The sequence below is a fragment of the Harmonia axyridis genome, chromosome 6 (assembly GCF_914767665.1).
Source record: "Harmonia axyridis chromosome 6, icHarAxyr1.1, whole genome shotgun sequence".
NCBI classification, from domain to species: domain Eukaryota; kingdom Metazoa; phylum Arthropoda; class Insecta; order Coleoptera; family Coccinellidae; genus Harmonia; species Harmonia axyridis.
This window is the reverse complement of record NC_059506.1, coordinates 30,909,550-30,931,493: the sequence shown is the minus strand read 5'-3', so window position 1 is coordinate 30,931,493 and position 21,944 is coordinate 30,909,550. Positions and strand designations below refer to the sequence as shown.

Genomic DNA, 21,944 nt, shown 5'->3' with positions numbered 1-21,944 from the left:
GTAAGGTAACTAAGATACTTTAGGCAGGTATCTCAGATGAAGTTGGCCTCTACGGAATATAAATTCTTTCATTTATTCAGTAATTTGGAATTGAATTTGGATTAGAAATACTCTATGTGCATTTCGATGAAAACATTTCCCTTTATTATTTTATAATTGAATACCAATTTTTAATTCGGTTAAATCGGTATTTGTTCAGTTATTGAGCAGAGAAAAAATTCGACTTAGCCGTACTGAAGTCTATCAACAAACACATCGTTTCAAAGGTAACCTGGAAGTCTTTATTCTTTAAAAAATTATCGTTTTTAGGAAAAACCCGCTCTATACAGAGTCAGTTACAAGTATGGAATTATCTTGGAAACTCATCGCACGATTTTTATAGATTTTGGTGTGCAAGGATCTTATGATATGATATGATATAATTTCAGATAACGATAATTGAGGCGTTCCATAATTAAAACTCACTCTGTATAATACTAACATTGGGTCAGAATAATATATAGAGATAAAATGCAATTTTACAATATTTCAATTGAGAAACAAAACAAGTAGCACCAAAACTTTTCTTCTTCAAGAGATGAAACTACACTGAAATGATCATCAACGTTTGTTTATCTCATTTTATTTGGTTGTTCTTTCAATTTGGAAATGGGGTTGAAAATTGGAAAGTTGAGATTATATTGATCTGATCTTTTTGACTTATTGACTTTGAATTTGTCGTCAGCAATTAAATTGGCGATAAAATGTGTAATTCAATTTGATTTTTTATGATATTTTATATTGAAATTTATGTATAATTAGTGAATTACTAATAGCTTACACAAAAAATTAATAGAAAGAAGTTGGCTGATACGAAGTAGTATTTTTAAACTAATTTCGATGAGATTTTTGTAGATAATCCGGAAGCATTTCGATTAGAAAAAAATGTTCAACTAATCGATTTATCATCAACCAAATTGATGAGAAACTCTTTTCACAATAAATATTAGAAACGAATATAGGAAACAACGAAAAACTCCCGATAACAAAAAGTTAAAGAAAAAAATAACGACTTAACGAAAGTTGTGAAAGTTATAGTTATATCTCAGCCGTGTGGCTAACAGATGTTATCTCAATCTTAATTGATTAATGGCAAATATTAAAACAATTCGATGGTGAAGAAATAACCTTAAAAAGTTATCAAACAACCAAAACTACAACACAAAAAAAATCAAAAAAAAAAACGCGAAAAAAATAAAAATAAAAACTTACATTCAGCATGAACAGAAAAACGGGGTAAAATCAAACAAAAATCAAAGGCACATCATAACACGGGTTTAAAAACGTACGGTGGTGCGTATTGAGTGTGACGGTACACCCAAAAATTCGAGCCGATGCAGCCACTAGCGTCTAAACCGACAGATAGTCTAGTAATACTCTAACATCACAATGATGGGTTCAACTCCCAAAACCCTAAGTTGCAGGACCACTTTTTATTTGGTTCGCAAATTCATAGCTCTACCTGCAATGTACCGGGTCCAGTTGAGAAGTATTCGCAACGTCCTTGCAGTTGCATGCATGCGACTGCATCACTCGCGCGCAGTCGAGATGGCCATGCTCCTCGTGGTGCACCTAATGGATGTCGTATTTGAATATTTTAGGCTAGGAAGATGGGTGTGGACCCTATTTGGGAGTGATTGATGGAATTGACGCGTCTGATCGACCCGTTTGACATGTCAATGTGGGGTTTTTTACCGGAGAAAAAATTCGTCGGTTTTTATTCTGTGGTTTTTTTGAACTTTGGTTTTTAAGAATGTTATAAAGGGGGATTGTCTCAATTAGATCGTTTCTGTGGTTGGGTTTTAATTGACTGTAGAACACGAAATAAAATTAACATTGATAGTCTGCATTTTTTTTCGATCGTCCTGATCGATGACAATTCTGTCGAGATGGTATTTAAAACATTTTACTCTCGAACGGAAAAACATTGGAACTTGAAAATTTCAGGGTAGGTTTGGATCTCAAATACCGCGATGGTCATAAAAGACGGCTAGAGGTTCCGTAAATATGGTCGATCTAAATTTTTTTTTTTTATAATTTCAGAACGACAAATTCGATTGGGATGAAATTTTAGTTGAAGAATAATATGAAATTCAGATCGAGAATGAAAATTTCTAGCTTCATGTATAATTTCATGTTGATCTCGTCGGCAAAACCAAAGAAAATTCAATAAAAAATTGAAAATTTGACTTTTCCATGATAACAAATTCAATCGGGTTAAGATTTTACGCTCACATATGGAATAACTGGTTTAAACCTGATCTAGAATTTCGTATTGAATGCGTCATCAAAACCATAGAAAATTCAAGCAGAATATTAAAAAAAATATATTTTTTTTAGGTGATAACCAAGAGTAATAAACGAAGATAGAGGAAATATACGCAATATATACATGTCCCCAACATGGTTAGATTACGTTGTCGGATTGTGATATATTTTCAAATCCACAACTTTACATTATTTTACATTATGCATATTGAGTGAAATATATTTATTTGACTGATTCTCGAATTAATTTTCAAATTTGAATATTTGTAATTCGATATTTTCCCTAATTGTCGAATTCATAAAAAGCAGAATATTTATTTTTTTTCTGTATCTACCTGCTGAAATCCAAGGTTTGGCAACTTTTGCTCTCCTAGTGTCATCCCTTGTTTCACGTCATTTGGTGCGCTTGAAGTTTGTTTTCTGAATTTTTGAAATATTTAGGTATTTATTTCAATATATTTTGAATTCATATGAAACGTTGATTCACTATAAGAAGTGGATTCGATAAGAAGTGGACCTTAGTGGAGAAACTCGCGAATTGAGTGCGATATCGTATCACTGATATGTTTTCATTTCCGCGCGCTTCATGTCAAATTTGATAGTTCATGTTGGGGACAAAATTTGCTACTGAAAATGACATATCCTTCCTCTGTCTATGTTTGGTACGCTGAGGTGATAACAGATAGATCGAGTTGGAATTTTTTAGTAATTGTAAAATAACAATTTCAAATTTATGTATCGTTGTGCTCATTGTGAGAATTGTTGGAATTCTGAAATATAAAGGTTCTAGAAAAATACCAATCAATAGTCTATAACTTGATGGGGGGGGGGGGTTTGTTATTTCAACATCTAGTTGGGGTTACCAAAAATTCGTTTAGATTTTAAGATATTTTTTTACTTTGGGGGTATCGGTCATGATCCAGGGGGGTAATACTCTCCTGGGCACCCCTCTGGATTCAACACTGCTCATATCCAATTTATATCCAATTTTATTGGTAGTAAAACATAGAGAGTATAAAAGTTTGAATCATAATTAACTACCAATAAGTAACGTCTGAAAAAGTTCAATACTTTCTAAGACATTTTACAATCATGAAATACTGCATGAGTGTTATTTTACAACCAACTACTTTAATTTGATCAACAAAATTACAGATGAATATGATTCTGAAACCGATAGTTGGTTTTGGTGAATTCAGACTTCAGGGTCATCCAGAAAATTTCAAGTCTCTAGGTCTTTTCCTTCGAAGATAATATCAGTAAAATAATTGCAGGAAAATTAAATTTCAGCGAAAATTTGTCTAAATTTTATAGCAAGGTGAACTGAAAATATGGTGACTTTGAGGGACGATACTACTTAAATATGCTTACATAATCATTAACTTACATACATACAAGAATATATTCGAAAATAATGTTGAGTTAATGTGAAAAATATTTCAGAACAATAAAATCTGAAGATTTTCATAAAAAAGTAACAATTCCCGACAAAACAATAGACAACTATCTAGACAACAGATTGAAAAATGTTTTCTTAATTCCTACATTTAAATATTCCAAACGGAAATTAAATTGACACTTAATTTTGGCGTGAGAATAAAATAAACATTATCTTCTCAAGGTCGCAGTCATTCTTACTTTTCCTCTTGTCTCTGTTGAAGAAAAACTCCTAATAAATCACCATTATAAGACCAATGTTAGATAACCAAATCTTAAAATAGACATGATTGTTCCGCATCATAGTTTGGTGCATTTTAATAGAGGATATGCAAAACAGTCTAGATTACTAACGGGTCTGGATGAAATCAAGTTTAACCAAGTTGCATGCTCAAGGTTCTGCCGATGAATCTATTTAGGCGAATTATTTAGGAGAGGTCAGTTTTTTGTGGTCGTTTTCATAAATCAGGAAATTAGAAGGGAATGCATACGTGAGCTGAGTTTCTATGGCATTATCAAGATCAAACAGATGATAGGGAACTCAGACGACATATTTTAGAATATTTATCACATTTATTGACTCTGTTAGCGATATTAACCTATTGGCTCTATCAAATTTTTTGGAATATCGACTTTATCGAACTACCGAGTGTAATGATTTATCATCTTATTAGATCTATCAGCTAGGTAGATCTATGAGCTAGATAGCTCTTTCAGCTAGTTAGATCAATCAGCTAGCTAGATCTATCTAGATAGATAGCTCTATCAGCTAGATAGATCTATCAAATAGCTAATCTTTCAGCTAGGTAGATCAATCAGCTAGATAGATTTATCAGCTAGTTAGATCTAGGAGTAAGATAGCTCTTTCAGCTAGTAATATCTATCAGCTAGTCAGATCTATCAGATTTAGATAGATGTATTTATGTATTAGATTTATGTATGCGCTCAAAATGAACCTCAAGGGGTCGCATATCTACATTACCACGGACAGCCAAACCACGCTGAGATCCTTGGAATCGTGCTGCCAGGAGTCTCTGTTGACTTGGGAGTGCCGTAACACCATGAAGCAACTGGCCAGAGGCAATAAAGTGACTTTACTATGGATACCAGGGCAGTATGGGGTTGAAGGAAATGAAAAAGCTGATGAACTTGCAAAAAGTGCATCAAGGTTAACACCTGCTGGACCTGAGCCTTTCTGTGGGCTAGGAAAATAGCAATATAAAGCTGCGGTCCAGCTATGGAAGTTGAACAACAGGGGAATCCACTGGACTAACACCCCTAGCCTTGCTCAGGCAAAGAAATTCGTGACGATTTCACCTACCTACGCTAAAAAGCTCTTGAAGCTGTCAGGAGCCGAGTTTCGGGAATGGTGGGACTGCTGACGGGGCACTGTCGGTACAAACATCATTTGTACCGTATGGGTCAGCAGATGAGATTTGCAGGCTCTGTGGATCAGAAGAAGAAGATCTACATGGCCGCAGTTCCCGGAAGACTTACCTAACCAAAACGACCCCAGTTCAAATAATAATAATAATAGATCAATCAGACAGATAGATCTATCAGCTAGATAGATCAATCAAATAGTTAAATCTTTCAGTTAGGTAGATCAATCAGCTAGTTAGATCTATCAGGTGGTTAGATCTATCAGCTAGTTAGGTATATGAGCTAGATTGTTCTTTCAGCTAGTTAGATATATCAGCTACATAGATCTATCAGGTAGTTAGCTCTGTCAGCTAGGGAGATATATTATCTAAGTAAATCAATCAAGGTAGATCTAGAATCTAGGTAGCTTATTAAGAATACGATAATGAAAGTTTACTCGATAATTGATAGTATATTGTTTTATTAGGAGAAAAAATATAATTTTTTATGACGAAGCAAATTTTCAGGTAATTTAATACGTCTCGTAATAAAATTTTTTATTGAATCAAACATCCTATTGTGGTCAATTTGCACATCATAGATCTACGGAACATGAACATGAACATGATGAGTCATAAATCTTCATCTTCAGTGTTGATGATCTGTATAACTTCGTGACCATTATATTGAATAAAACAATTTTTTTTATGTAAAATCTTTGAAGGGCTGTAACTTCAAAAGGAAAGCAAATTCGAAAAAAAATTATAGAAACTACAGACCCTAATTTTAATCAACGAATTGCCTCCTGTATTCTCAACACTCTATCTCTACATCCCAACCGATCTGACGGTAACGTTTCCGGACTTCAAGACGGCCGTCCCCCGTAACTCGGGTACTCGATAAGTGTATAGAATCTACCCAAGATCACGAGACGGTTGAGAAGGGGGTCGCAAGTGAGCGCCTCGTACCCCCCTTCGTAGTCGCAGCTTTGACGGAGTTTCCGAGTATACAGTTATGCGAAATCAAGATTTGCAACTCGGCACCGGCTCTCGGTGTCCCGTCTACCGTGCGTCCTAAAATTCGGCGCTACGTACACGTCGACGTTGCCGCTGTTTGACGGTTATTCCTTGAGTTGGGGAATAATTGGCGGGCATTGGTCTGGGAGGTCCAGGTCATAGAGTAATAAATATAGATAGAGAGAGTGTATGTACTTTTTACATCTCCCCAACATGGTTAGATTACGTTTTCGGATTGTGATATATTTTCAAATCCACAATTTTACTATATCGTTATGAATGTATATTATATTGAATGAAATATATTTATTTGAGTGATTCCCGATTAAATATGCAAATTTGAATATTTGGAATCCGATATTTTTCCTAATTGTCGAATTTATGATAAGCAGAAAATTTATTATTTGCTGTATCTACCTGTTGAAATCCAAGGTTTGGCAACTTTTGCTCTCCTAGTGTCATCGGTTGTTTCACGTCGTTTGGCGCGCTCGAAGTTTGTTTTCTGAATTTCTGATATATTTAGGTATTTATTTCAATATATTTCGCGTTAATATGAAACGTTGATTCATTATGGGACACAAGTTGTGCGTTCTTTGTGGATAAACTAGCGAATTGAATGAAAAATCGTATCACTGATATGTTTTAATTTCCGCGCGCTTCATATCAAATTTGATAGTTCATGTTGGGGACAAAATATACTTACTGAAAATGTCATTTGCCCCCTTTATCTATGTTTATTACTCTGAGGTTTATGCCATATTCGACCATAGAAAATTTTTCATCTTATTCTTAATCCATTTGGCTATTTCTTACACCAAATACTGCAGGAACCGAATATATCGGCAACATTGCAGCACAGAATTGCAGCTTTCGATGTACATCCATTCTATGCATCAGGTTGAACGAACATGTTCGGTTGGGGAGTTAAACTACAATTTTCGCTCTCTTTTTATTGCGAATATTCTCATTATTCCTGAGAACGGTTTCGTTTGAATATTCGTTAGAAGGGGTTGGTGTTGAGGATTAAGTTTCGTCAACCCTTCTCTCTTTAAAAGAACCTGAAGATAGATTTCGCATGCTAGGAATCAAACTTCATACAAAAATTTTATAGGGTTTGGATTTGAGGAGTTCTTGTTTATATGTGTTTCAGAAAATTATATTAATAGCTACGTTCAACAGAAAGGTGAAAAAATGGAATAAAATATTTGCAACAGGTTTTGACATTCAATATAATAATAATAATAATAATAATATAATATTTTTTTGGTGAAACATAGATAGTAGAGTAAAGAGTAAATTATTGAATTTGGAGAAAAAAAACTTGTAGGTTTTTTCAAGTGAACACTTTTTGTTATTTGAATATTGTAGTCGTTTTTTGAAAGTTTTTCGAATTTTACAACTAACAAGCTGTTCGAGGAGATCCAAAGTCGATGTTTAGTTGTTGTTAGAATGCCTAGAGCACGTGTACGCGGAATATACGCTAGCTAAGTGAATTTGAAAGAGGTCAAATTATTGGTCTAAGGAAGCCGGGGTTGTCATTTCGAGAAATCGCTAACTGTACGAACAGAAATCCAACTACTGTTATTAAATGTTGTCAATCGTGGTTTCATATTGCCCAAAATCAAATAAGAGTAGGCACCGGACGTCGAAGGGGCACAAATGAAGTTCAAGAACGATGTATAAGACTTATGGCCATTAAGGACCGATTTGCGACAACTCGATCTTTGACTGATGAGTGGTCAGGAGAACAAGGCCATCGTGTAATTGTCAGAACGGTATACCGCCGGATAAGGACTTTTGGACTGCAGCATTATCGACCCCATCTTGTATTACCTGTGACGGTTGAGCATCGCCGGCAATTATTACAGTGGTGGAGAGAACGTCAACATTGGAATGTGGAATGTTATCAGGTCGTCTTTTCTGATGAATCTCGATTTTATTTGGGTGCACATGATGGCTGAAGAAGATTTGGACGACGTCGGGGAGAAAGACGTGAACCTCAGTTTGATGTTGAGCGTCATGTACACCGGACAGTAGATTTTGGTATGGGTTGCTATTCACATGCAAGTCGGTCACCTTTAGTGTTTATTTGAGGTAACATGACAGCGTTGCATCACTTTCAAGAAATAGTGGAGCCATATGTTCTCCCTTATCTTAACCGGCTCAAAAATCCAATATTTCACCAAGATAATGCCAGACCTCATGTTGCCAGAGTTAGTTTGAACTATTTAGGAGAGACTCATGTGAATCTATTGCCATGGCCGCCCAGATTCCCCGATATTTCGCCCATAGAGAATCATAGGTAAATGGCTTGGAATTTTACCCTAGCCCCCACAGACTTTGAGTCTCTGAGACATGAAGTAGAGGTAGCTCGGGATAGTTTCCTTCAAGAAGAAATATACCATCTTATTGCATCTATCCCAAGACGTGTTGGGGAGTATATAGATGATCGCGGGGGACAAATACATTATTAACAAATTTATTGGAAAAAACTGTGAACGCTTCATTTTTTTCTCAAAAGTCCAATCATTTACTTCTTGCTATACATCAATGTTTTATCAAAAAAAAAATTGAAATTTAAACAGCTCCTTCTGGGTGTTGCAGTTTCTTTGTTAGTTAGTATTTTTTTTTCAAATTCTTCGAAAAGATAATATAATACTTCTTCAAGTTTTTAAGGAATATTATGGACAATTTTAAGAACATTCAAAAAACATCAACTGTTCCCCATTTCTCTGTCATGGTAATCAATTTTTACCAAGAAGTAGCGAAATATTTGAAACAGTCCTGTAACTCGAGTATGAATCAAGATATCTATGATCTCCATTCTGATATCTTATTAATTATTATGCCGAAAAAAGAGATCGGAGGGTCCTTGAAGTTTTTTCTCTAAGTCTTATTGTTCTCAAGATGCTTTCAATGAGTTAGAATTTGGGAGATCTTGTACTTGCGAGAAGGAAGGTGTCGAAGAGCAAAATAACATATTCAACAAGTAAGATACATGTTCGATAAACCTCAATTTGCAAGCCGATATTATCTCCTCTTTCTGTAGTTACTTCTTCTCAAAGACTTACCCCACTCCACCTGGTGGAAACCTATTTCACGGTCATGGCTGGGAAAGAAATTGAACTTCTAACGTTCAGCACACGTGCTGATTATCAATCAAACAGGCGAATTTCTCTAAGGCAGACACATCTATTCAAATGTGTGTAGATCCAGACCCCATGCAGAACGATTATAGAAACCGGCTCCAAAATTCAAATAATAATAGAACGTGTTTTTTGATATCAAAAGAGTGCGACTTTGGCGTCGCTCTTAGTTGAGTCCCTTCGAGAAAGTACGGCATATTCAGATCCAGCAGACACACCTGATGCTGTTTAAAAAACCAGATATGTCGAGAGACAACCGCGACACAACGATAGATTAAAAATTTGCTTGGGTTTTTTTTCGAACCCTTCGTATTTGGAGTTCGAAGCATATCTCATCGATTAGTTTCGGATTACGCGAAGGATTGATCGTATTTTAATCTGGGTTTATTTTGAATTATGAAACTTCAGATTTTGCAGGGAAAGGAATTGTGCAAATGTTATGTATAGTATCCAGTGTGTTGAGGATAAAAATATCGTACAAAGAATCAGACTATACCTTATGCCAAGGTGCTGGCATTGTTACTCATTGCCTACTTCAAATAAGAGCAGATTTGTGAAAAGTTAACATGAAGATTAAGTCAATAAACATTATTATTATTATCAACACTATTGGACAAGCTGATTGATATAGATTTGGCTAGGGATTCACGGCTTGGCTTGATTTTCAAGCTACTTAGCTTGAGCTTGACTTGATTTTAAGTCAAGTTGAAGGCAAGAAGTAGTTTTTCAAGTCAAGTCAAGTATTTATTTATCAAGTACTTGTATCATATCAAGCCACTTGAATATTAACATTTCATTGTGTAGTGTCACATCAATAAAAAAATGATGAAACGTGAAGGAACCTTGCAAAAAACACTTTTATTTTTTGAACTTATTGTATAAAAGAATCGAAAATATCAACTTTTTTGAAATAGAAATATAAATTGAATCACTATAAATCATAACAAAATGAGAAATATTGAAACAAGTTTCTTAATATAGAGAAACTTCAAGACTTTGTATGATTTTATGATGTTTCATCCAGAATCTAAGACACATGAGGCATCTTATAGATTTTCGCCTAACCTCTTGCGGGTTTTTGTAACTGTAAGAGCAGCTCTGGAAAATTGTCTTTCAACAGGAGCTGAAGATGCTGGCGTTGATAAAAAACCTTTTGCCATTTTGGCCAAATTTGGAAAGATATTTCTGAAACTACCAAAATCTACCAATATATTTTATAGAAATGTGAATCAACTACTGATGAAGTCACACTGGCGAATGCCTCAGTCTCTCGGGGCTCGAGGAATCCCCTTATTTAGTGTAAGTGCGCACGAGTTTGCAGAAATATATGCCGTGCGACGCGTGCATATCAAGCTCAAGTAATATCAAGTAGCTCAATATCAAGTCAAGCAATAAATATCTTAAATCAAGTCAAATCAAGCTTAAGTACGTAAGTTGCACTAGCTTGATTTTCAAGTCAACTAGTTGGTTAAAATGTCAAGCTACTTGGCTTGATGAATCCCTAGCAACCAACCATTCCAACAATTGCCATTTCTGTCAAATTTCCTTTTAACTTATCACTATAGGAAAAATAGAAAGGTAGTGGAAACTGTAATAAATTGCAAAGACAATATCCTACATTTATATCATTATGAACAATTAAAGAAAAATTATATGTTGAACTCGACAGCAAAATAGATTTGAATGCCTTGGTTGAATTCCTATCTATCAGTCGCGGCAGTAAATCTACTATGTATTATACTTTGCTGCCTAGTAAAACAAATAACTATAAAAATAAATTATAATTTATTTATTTTTATAATTTTAATTATAGAATTGAATATTTTCTCTGAAATCGTTAAAGAATACCTACTTTTTCGGAGCAAATTCAGACCAAAATATAAATTTATTCTAATCCGCCAATTATTTTATCTGCTGTATTCAATTCATTTCAGAAATATTTCACCCTTTGTCTTTCAGCAACAATTAGGATGACATTTTCAGTACCATTTACCAACTCTGTTGATGTCCCTCACATCTGAACATCGTCATCACTGTCCATTTAAAATATTAAGTTGATATCACACTGAATTGAGTAATGATTATCTGATTTTTGTCACTACTATAAAAGAATCGATTCCATAGGCACAGTTATAGGTATTTAAATTCATTGTACCTATATTATATTCCATACAATATTCTCGTTGGACAGTCTACTTCGTCTGAAGGCAGGAGGTAAGAAATTATACACAATTATTGAGGTTTGACGTCCCCATTCTTCTATTCAAATATAATAATATGGCTTCGGGCTCTTCCTATCTTATGCAAAACCTCCCCAAGTCTAACATAAGGTCCGATTTCATGACTGCTAGCCTAGTTAATGAATACATTCTCTAGGACTGTGCGGTGCATAATTCAAAAGGGGAATTTTTTGTATGGTGGGAACGTTTTACACCTGATTTGAATCTAGTATTTATATAACGACAGGTTTTATTGTGTTATTTTATTCTGGATCTATTCTACCTAGGACAATGGGTGGATTGTTTATCAGTACCTAACTCACATGCTAGACACGCGTATTATTATTGATATGATGTAATTAAATTCCTCAACTACGATGGGAGTGATTATACAAATGTTAATATGCACACGCTATTTGAGATAATATTCAATCGTACATTCTGAAAAACTGACCATTTGAATCATCAAATTTCTTTGTCGCTAAGTTGCTACAACTGTATTAAGTTAGTGTCTTCTTTTTGGTCTGTTCACAAGTTCTTACGCATTTCTGGCTGGAAAATTCAATAAAACTCATTCGTTTAACCACTGCATTTCTCTAAAGTCAATTTTGTTTCATTCGCAAAACCACTTTAGGTCACTGGTACCCAAAAGTAGGCTACAACGTACAAGTGTATACACCGTGTATATATACGGTGTTCCTAAATTGAAAGTATATTAGAAAATATGAGATTCGTTGGATATTTTTAAGGAAAAAAAAGTATTATAAACATGGGACCGCAAACGCATAGTTTTCGAAATACACGGTGGTTCTTGTAGTCCTACTTTTTTGTGATTATATCAGTTTATCGAATCTTTATTAATCTTCGCTACAGATTCAATGAACATCATTCGATTAACCACTGCATTCCTTTTTAGTTAAATTTGTTTTATTTGCAAAACCACCTTAGGTCACTGGTACCCAAAAGTATGTTACAACGTACAAGTGTATATACCATGTATATACAAGGTGTTCCTAAATTGGAGGTATATTGGAAAATAGGAGATTCATTGGACATTTCTAAGAAAAAAAGTATTATAAACATGAGCCCGCAAACGTTAAGTTTTCGAGATACATGGTGTTTCTTGCAGTCCTACTTTTTTGTGATTATATCAGTTTATCGAATGTTTATCAATCTTCGCTACAGATTGGGCGAATAAGTACCAAAACAATTATTAATTGGTTCATCACAGCTTACTAATTGGATCTTTATATTAATTTCGCTGAGGATAACTTCAGAATTGCTTAAATTTTTTTCTCGAAATCGGTAGCAGATACCACAAAACTTGGAAACCAAAAAGTTTTGTGTTGGACCAAAGTTTTTGTGGACTACAAAAAAAAGTTCTGGAGGAAATAATCGAGCACTATTCCAGAAAATATATCATCCCGTTGATTTGCGTTCAAAATTAACATATCACATGATGAAAAATCTAAATTGGGATATTTAGGGCAAATTTAAGTTGAATATTTCGTAAAGTGAAGGTTTTAGGAGAATAAACTCGAAAAAAAAAACTTTAAATACTTATTTCTCGAAAACAAAGCGTTTGCGTCATCTGTCATTTTCGGATATATAAATATACCCTCAACACTCACTCGTTGACTCCTCTCTTTTTGTATTGATCTCTGACTGCCAATAAATTAAATTTTAAATTCCATCATCGAACAAATTGAAACAATTCCAATTTTATATCCACTAGAAAATTCATTCGAAACAAGGCGAATAAAATGTTATTATTCTCATGAAGTCATGAGAGGTCACATTTTTATGATATTTTCAAATATGTTTTTTTTTCCAACTGCATTATCTCTCCTAACTAATAAGCGATATCGCTCTATTTCTACATAAATATATCAAGCGCCGAGACCAAATTTGCATTGATAAAAAAATCGTATATCCAATAAAAACGAAGGGTCGCACACTTGATTGAATCGAATAGTTCATCTAGAAAAATATATGGCAATAATTTTTTATCGAATTTTTGATAGCACTTGAACCCTGGTCAATATATTTCTGCACTATGGGAGATTAGACGTTTTTAATCACCATTGATAGATTGTTTACTGAAACTAATTGACACGTATACTGTTTTTTTATCCATATCGATTATTTCGAGCTGATTCCAAAGGATCATTTCTGCATTGAAAATTGAAACAATCTCGAGGATTATTTTTCGTGTAGGTACTTCCACATTTTGGTTATTGACCGGTATTTCTTATGAATCGAACAGGTTATGTCACTATCGCAGGTGATTTTATGAATGTAAATGGGACCTGTCAAATTTACGCACGATCAACAGGATTATCCACCTATTGCATTGAGATTTGAGAGTAATCATTTCTACGACCTTGAAAGTATAGATCTACCTCGTTTTGGAATTCAAAATTGAGTGCACCATTAGTTGAACGATGAAAATTGAATTATTTGAAATTCACAACATAAATTTGATAGTTGTTCCCCCTTTCTGAATATCTCATCATTTTTGACCGCTTTTTCCCTGAACAGATCGCAGATCAGTTGGTCACAATGTCTGTAATTTTCAAATATTGAGCCAAACGATAAAGTTCGACTTACTGATGATGATGAATTCGTCCAGGGAAATATTAGTCGATTTGTGTCTGCATCATAACGTTATTCTCGATTAGTCATGACAGCTTACGAGCCAAATTCTCGTCATTTGCGAGAGGTTTTAATTTTCTGCTTTAATATGAAGAAATCTGCGGCTGAGGATCATCGAATGCTCTCAAATACCTGTGGTGAGGCCGCTATTAATGAAAGAACGTGCCAAGAGTGGTTTCAACGCTTCAAGAACGGTGATTTTGACGTCGAATATCAGCATGATAGTGGGAGAGAGAAGATTTCCGAAGATGCAGAATTGGAGGCATTACTCGATCAAGACTCATGTCAATAGCAAAAAGAATTGGCAGGATCATTGGGAGTGACGCAAAAAGCCATTTCAAAACGCCTGAAAGTCATGGGAGAGATTCAGAAACAAGTAAATTGGGTGCCGTACGAGTTGAAACTGATATATGTTGAACAGCGTTTGTTTCCTTGTGAACAGCTGCTTGCAAGGCGAAGACGAAAGGGATTTCTGCATCGCATTATGACTGGAGACCGAAAATGGGTTCATTATGATAATCCCAAGCGTAGAAAATCATGGGGATATCCCGGTCATGCTTCCACTTCGACGACCAAACCGAATATTCACGGATTTAAGGTTTTTGGTGAGATCAGCTCGGCGTAGTGTATTATGTATTGTTAAAACCGACTGAAATAATCACAGGCGATCGTTATCGTTCGAGATTAATGCATTTGAGCCGAGCATTGAAAGACAAACGGCCGCAATACACATGATACATGTTAACGTGATTTTACAGCTCGACCCCATGTTGCGAAAGTGGTCAAGACATACTTGAAAACGTTGAAATGGGAAGTCCTACCCAACCCGTTGTATTCTCCAGACTATCACTTGTTTCAATCAATGACCTACGGCCTGGCTGACCAGCACTTCCGGTCTTATGAAGAAGTAAAAATTGGATCGATGCGTGGATCGCTTCAAAAATGACCAGTTCTTTCAACGCAGGATTGGTAAGCTGCTCGAAAGATGGGAGAAAGTAGTGGCCAGCGATAACCAATTTATATCCAGTTTTCTACAATAAAGCCTCGAATTTCGGAAAAAAAACGGCGTATATCAAAAAACTCTGTATCTCAAAAAACTGTGTATATTAAAAAGATATATCAGATACTGGAAGTTTTGCCACACTATTGTCATAATTATTTTGATATTTATAAAATCCTCTAGATCCTCTAAATCAGTGTTCTATTTACAAACGAATTTTGAGATATTCAATTGAAAAGAAGGGACATGTGTAACTTTTGCAACGCGTGAAAAGTTTTCCTCTGGATCTCAAGAATCTACTGTTAAAATATATGCGTCAAAGACTCCCCTCTATTTCAAGAGGATATATCAGATAGTGAAAGTTTTGGCACACTATTATCATAATTTTGATTTCTTTGATATAGTAAGATTCTCTAGATCAGTATTGTCTTTGAGGACGAATTCAAATATATTTCATCAAAAGGAAGGATATGTGTAATTTTTGCATCTCTTTTCAATATCCTTCATTACGCCCACACCAAATACCAAGCAATATCCATACTCCTCTTCTCCCTCATACAAACTCACATTCCATCATTACAAAATCCGAAATTGCCCCACCATGTATGGGCCCCATGTTTGCCAGGGGTCTTCACCTAGATAATCTGACGTAATGAACGCCCTTCAGTATCTCCAAGTTGACATGTCCTGGAAGATCCTTTTCGTCGAAAACGCCGGAAAGTTTATCAATAAAAGTGATGGCAGCTCGTTCGAGTTTGCCATAACAAGAATCATATTCCCGTTTCTAGGCTGCCCTTGCTGCTTTGTGCACCCCCTCCCCCTCGTCGTCGACAACCACCCCCCCTCTCCATTCCAACCCCCCACGCGAAACGTCGAACGAAATTTCAAACGTTATAAATAGACGTGCAGGAATAAAGGAGAGTGAAAACTCATCCGAGTTAAAATATTTGTACTAATGAAAGTGAAAAACGTTACTCTGAGGCTCCCCCCACCAACGCGCGCGTTGCTACCCCTCCCGTCCCTCCGGCACCCCCCCGTTTTTCTTTGCGTTTCCCGGGCTTGCTCAGGGCAAGGAGGAAGCGAGGCCTGCTTAGTTTTAAAACTTAAATTTCGTAGGGAAGAATGTCTTAGTTACATAAAATCAATAAAGCTAGAGAGAGGGCTTTTCAGAGGAACTACATTTTAAAATACTCTCGTTGCCGGAGAAAGAAGGATCTTTATGAGCTTTTACAGAATTCGGGAGGCTGAGCGGTGGGGCGTCCAGGATCGGCTCGACCTGCTTATGTCTTAAGCTGATGTGGGGATCAACTTTATTTCGATGTGTTATTCGTTGAGTTTTAGTTTTTTATTCTTATGGTGAATTGTTTCAATTATGTTTTCGAATTATGGAAAATTATGTGGCAAAAATTGAGAAAGGCACTGTTTTTACCTCTGGAGCTTTTGGGGCTGAAGCCAGTACAAAAAATATCGAAAATTCAGAGAAAGTTCGTCAATGTCTCTATTAAATTTTGTTTATTACTTATATCCCACCATTATTTATTGCTTCAATAGGCAACTTCAATATAATAAATACAAATGACTGACACTTGGTAATGAATGAAGGAAAAAGGAAAAAAGTACGATTTCCAAGTGTATATAAATATCAAAAAGATATTACTTATCTGGTTAATGTTTCGGCAAAAGTGCCATCCCCATAACCATTGTCAAACAGAAGATTTCCACGTTATTACGTAGGAATCAAAATCGAAAGTAACCAAAGGAGAATGCACGCCATCGAAGAAGAGTAGCGATATACCGGTTTCACCCTTGTTAGGGATTATCAGTACCGCATAACTCAACCCAAGATGACGAACAAACGAAATAGCAGGCAATCTTCTGTTTGACAATGGTTATGTGGATGGCACTTTTGCCGAAACATTAACCAGATAAGTAATATCTTTTTGATATTTATATACACTTGGAAATCGTACTTTTTTCCTTTTTCCTTCAACTTCAATATAGATATAATTTCTTGGGGGTTGCTTCTCAAAGATAACCATAAACGTCTTGACCATTTACGCAACATGGGGTCGAGCATTGCCATGCTGTAAAATCACTTTATAATGTCTCTTGTTGTATTGCGGCCGTTTGTCTTTCAATAATCAGCTCAAACGCATCAATGGCGTTCGATAACGATCGCCTGTGATTGTTTCAGTTGGTTTTAACAACTCATTTAACACTATGCCGAGCTGATCACACCAAATACTGAGCATGACCTTGGAACCGTGAATATTCGGTTTGGCAGAGGACGTGGAAGAATGGCTGGTATATCCCCATGATTTTTGCGTTTGGGATTATCGTTATGAACCCATTTTTTGTCTGCAGTCAAAATGCGATTCAGAAATCCTTTCCGTCTTTGCTTTGAAAGCAGCTGTTCACAAGCAAACAAACGCCGTCCAACATCTCTCAGCTTCAACTCGTACGGCACACAATTTTCTTGTTTCTGAATCATTCCCACAACTTTCAGTATCAATAATGATCAAGTAATAACTTCAATTCTGCATCTTCGAAAACATTCTCTCTTCCACCGCCATGCTGGTCTTCGATGTCAAAATCGAAGCCGTTCTTGAAGCGTTAAAACCACCTTCAGCGTTTTTTCTCTAGAAGCTGCCTCACCATAGGTATCTGAGAGCAATCGATGAGCCTTAGCCGCAGATTTTATCATATTAAAGCAGAAAATTAAAACCTTCCGCAAATGACGAGAATTTGGCTCGTAAGTTGACATGTTTAATCGAGAAGAACTTAATGAAGCAGACACAAATCGACCAAATTTTCGATGGCGTTATGTTTACAAATACCTGAATTTATTGTATGACGTCTACGATCTATTTATTTTGACAACCACTACAGTTACTCAATTAACCATAGTGGCGACAAGCGTGGTCTAGTTTTTGATTGGCTGAGCCTAAATATGGCGGCTTTTTGTTTACATTCTTTATTTACTTGATTTTTGGAATTCATTCAAAATGTAAGGCCCATTTCATTCAGTGACTTTAGTATTCTTCAGTTAAATTAATTCGTACTTTATACAATCGAATACTATCAGGCCCAATAATTTTGATTTTGACTTATATCAGTTCAGTTCAGTCAATTATATTTTTGAATTTTATGGTTCTATGTCCCCATTCGCCATTTTCAGGCTCAATTTGAACGAATTGTCGCCACTATGTTTAATTAAGTCACTATAATTACCACTTACCGCTACAGCCATTTATTGCAAAACTGTGGAAGCAAAGTTATACACCTAATATTAAAATATTTTCGCATGATTTTGATTTTTGGAGAACAGTTTCCTACAAAATAAAACCTTATCAGAAATTTCATCGAATAATTTCACATTGAACATTTTTCCAAGCAAACCTGATATATACGACCCCTACTACCAGTTCGGCCCTGCCAAAATTCAGCCCTCAGCTTCTTGACAGAAAAATACACTTCCACTTCTAGCTCTATATATAATATCTAATTAACGAAGGGTGAAATTAGAATTACACAATGGGGATACAATAAACTTCGTATAAATTCTGCCCCCGTATTTTACTTTGTATTTCGCGAAATGGTTTTGTTTGAAAATATACCTGTATAATGAGATATTTTCGTATGGGATTCGAGGGAAAGAAGTGGAATATACATATTTCGCTCTCTCTCCATTGAGCAGAGTTCCTGTATGATAATGATGTGAATATTAGCGTGGTTGAATTTGATAAAATTGAATAAGCCATATTCAAAGGGAAGGATATGAGAAAGTGAAGGATCAGATGATTGAGAGGTCCTTGACTGTGATGTGATAGGAAAATATGAAGTTTATTATTTTTTAGGTATATAATTTTGTTAATATTCGAATGTAATCCAGTTTCATAAAAAATTCTTATTATAAAGTTTAAATAAAGATTGGTGGTGTAGGATCGAAGAAACAGGAAAGTGATATTCTGTTAGTTCGCCGAAGTTTCGGAAAAATTTATTTCCATCCTCAGAGCTCTACAAAATTTTCGGAAAATATCATTTGTAACATTGATAAAGGTGTTTACAAAAATAAAGGAATATGAGCATTACTAAAAGATATTGACTAGAATATATCACAGAAAAGATGGTCTGGTATAATTTAGATATACAAAGAAACATTATAAAATTCAAAACATTTTTAGTTCAAAATAAGAGTAAAAATAAAAAAGTAATATACACACACATAGGTACATACAAAGTATATGTGTGTATATTACTTTTTATTTTTACTCTTATATTAAACTAAAAATGTTTTGAATTTTATTATGTTTCTTTGTATGATGCAGACACAAATCGACTAATAATTCGATGGCGTTATGTTTTCAAATATCTTAGCTTATTTTATGGCATCTACGATCTATTTATTTCGACTACCTCTTACCACTACAGCCAAAACGGTGGAAGCAAACTGGTACATATAATATTTCATCAGAAGAATTGATGTCATTTTGATATTAAATTTTTAAAATTCGAAAAAAGGGGATCGAAGTGGTGTGGAAATCATTTCAGTACCAAATGCAATGCGAATATCTTATATGTAGAGTATTTAATAATAATAATATTAATCGAAAATGTTTTTATGATTGAAAAATGATTTATTTAAGTTCTGTGAGTTTAATAGGTAATCCTTAACTCTTATAATGTATTATAATAAATAATGATGTTATATATCGAGTTATTCCAAAATTCGAAAGTTATAACGATAACTATTTCTATTTATTTAATCCACATTGATGATTCGTCTCATGAATCGGATGAATATCTAGGTTGATAAAAAAAAAATTGTTGCTAAGCAAGCATTAGGAATTATAATTACATATTGCAATATTTTTTTTTATCTCTCATTGTTATGTCGAGCCTTTTTATCACTTTCGTACTTATTATTAGCAAATATTATTTGACTATTCTCCTGATAACCTTCAAACTATCCAGTTTGTTTGTAAATACTCAACATTTCACTTTTCCTATCATCAAGAGATGGATATTATAGATATTGCAATCCAGTTTTGGTCACTGTGTTGAATATTATTGCGTTTCGGAAAAAAAAAACGAATTTCGAATTAATTACGATGATGCTGACGTAATTTTATCAGAACTTTTTCACTCGGAGCTCTTAAATTAATTTGATAGGAGAGAATTCATTGTAAAATTGAAGCTGCAATCACTAATTTTGTCAAATAGGAAAATTTTGAATAGCCTGCTTTTTGATATTTGACAAGTGAAAACTGCGCCATTACTAAAAATGGAACGATACAGTGATACACGCTTCAACAACGTATTGAAATTCACTACAAAAATGGTGAAAATTTTAGTCACTGTACGCAAAAAAAAAACGCTTTTGGGTCGTCCTGAAGCACCTACCTGGGAGGTCACATTTTTGTCCGGCCGTACAAAATAGTATATTATTTCATAAGAATAGGAGAAGTGTCACAAGTAGTTGAAGGCGAGCCATGAAACGTCACTTCTGCTCCCAATAAATAAGTAATTTTTTTCAAACATCTAGAAATTGAAAAAAAATTTGGATATACAACTTCAAATAAGATTAATATTAACGATAACTATCGTTAAATAGATTGATCAATGAATAATTTGCATATTAGTAACTGTAGTCATGTTGAATTATAGGAACACTTTTCTCTCTGGCGGAGGAAAAGTAGAAATTCTCGACGATCTTGTCAGTTAAAATATGACGTTGTTATTGTACCTACATTTGAAAAAAAATGTTATTTGTTTTACTAGGCAGCAAAGTAGTCGATTGACTGCTGCGGCTGATAGTTCATAGCCGAGCGTAGCGGGGCTAGGAATTCAGCTAAGGCAGTCAATCTTCTTTGCTGCCGAGTTGAACATATAATTTTTTCTCCGATTGTTTATAACGATATATGTAGGATTTTGTATTTGCAAATTGTTACAATTCCAACAATCGTTTTATTTTTCCTGTAGTGATAAATTAAAACGAAATTTGATAGAAATCGCAATTGTTGGAATGGTAGGTTGCTATGGAAATGTATATGTCCATAATAATATAGTTTGACAACTTATGAAATTACTGAATGTATTTTGAAAAAGTATCGGATATATTTATATTATGGACAGTGATAGCGACTCAGAAGTACTTACTCCTTCAGAAATAAGGAAGGTGAAAAAACATATTGATTGTCAGAAAATGTCGAATGTTTTATTCGCATCGAAAATAATCAATTTGCTGCCTAGGCAGTGCCTAGGCAGGAAAAGTAATACGTTGCCGATTGATATGTATCTGAAAAATCAATATTTGCTGTCAATCGGAGAAAAAAAATTTGATGATTTGATTGATCAGTTTCTCAGAATGTATAATTGGTACCTCCAATGTAGGAATACCTTGTATATTATGTAAAATTAGTTATTGTGTCCTCCACAGTAAAACAAAAGAAAGGGTTATTTTAGTGGGAATAAGGACAAGCCAATAACGAACTTTCTTAAATTATATTTGGCGAAGTTTCGCAGATTTTCATCTGCTTTCTCAGGCAAAAAAAAAACAACAAAGATGACAAAAATATACAAAACGAAAATGGTAAAATATTACCTCTATACATTTTAAGTTCTTTCGAACACAATCAAAGATAACATCAATATCCAACTATTACTCTTGTATATTATTCTCAATATGTATAATTTTTCGGTTTTTCCAATTTGTCTCCAAACCTTTGGATCCATAGAATATTAAAAAACATAGAAATATGAGTCGGTTAAGGGAAAGATTTCGAAGTATCAGAATGGGTCA

General features: G+C 34.7%; 1 protein-coding gene across 3 annotated transcripts in view; it reads right to left on the bottom strand.

Moving 5' to 3' along the window:
* Positions 1-21,944, bottom strand: part of LOC123681736 (broad-complex core protein) — a 112,185-nt gene that overhangs the window by 63,540 nt on the left and 26,701 nt on the right. Inside the window, exon 1 of one of the 3 annotated variants that reach the window (XM_045619994.1) lies at positions 1,252-1,409. The exons of the other annotated variants lie outside the window; for them this stretch is intronic. The gene's annotated coding sequence lies outside the window, so the exon portion shown is untranslated. Of the gene's footprint in view, positions 1-1,251; positions 1,410-21,944 lie in introns of those variants that run through there. 3 annotated transcript variants of the gene reach the window in all.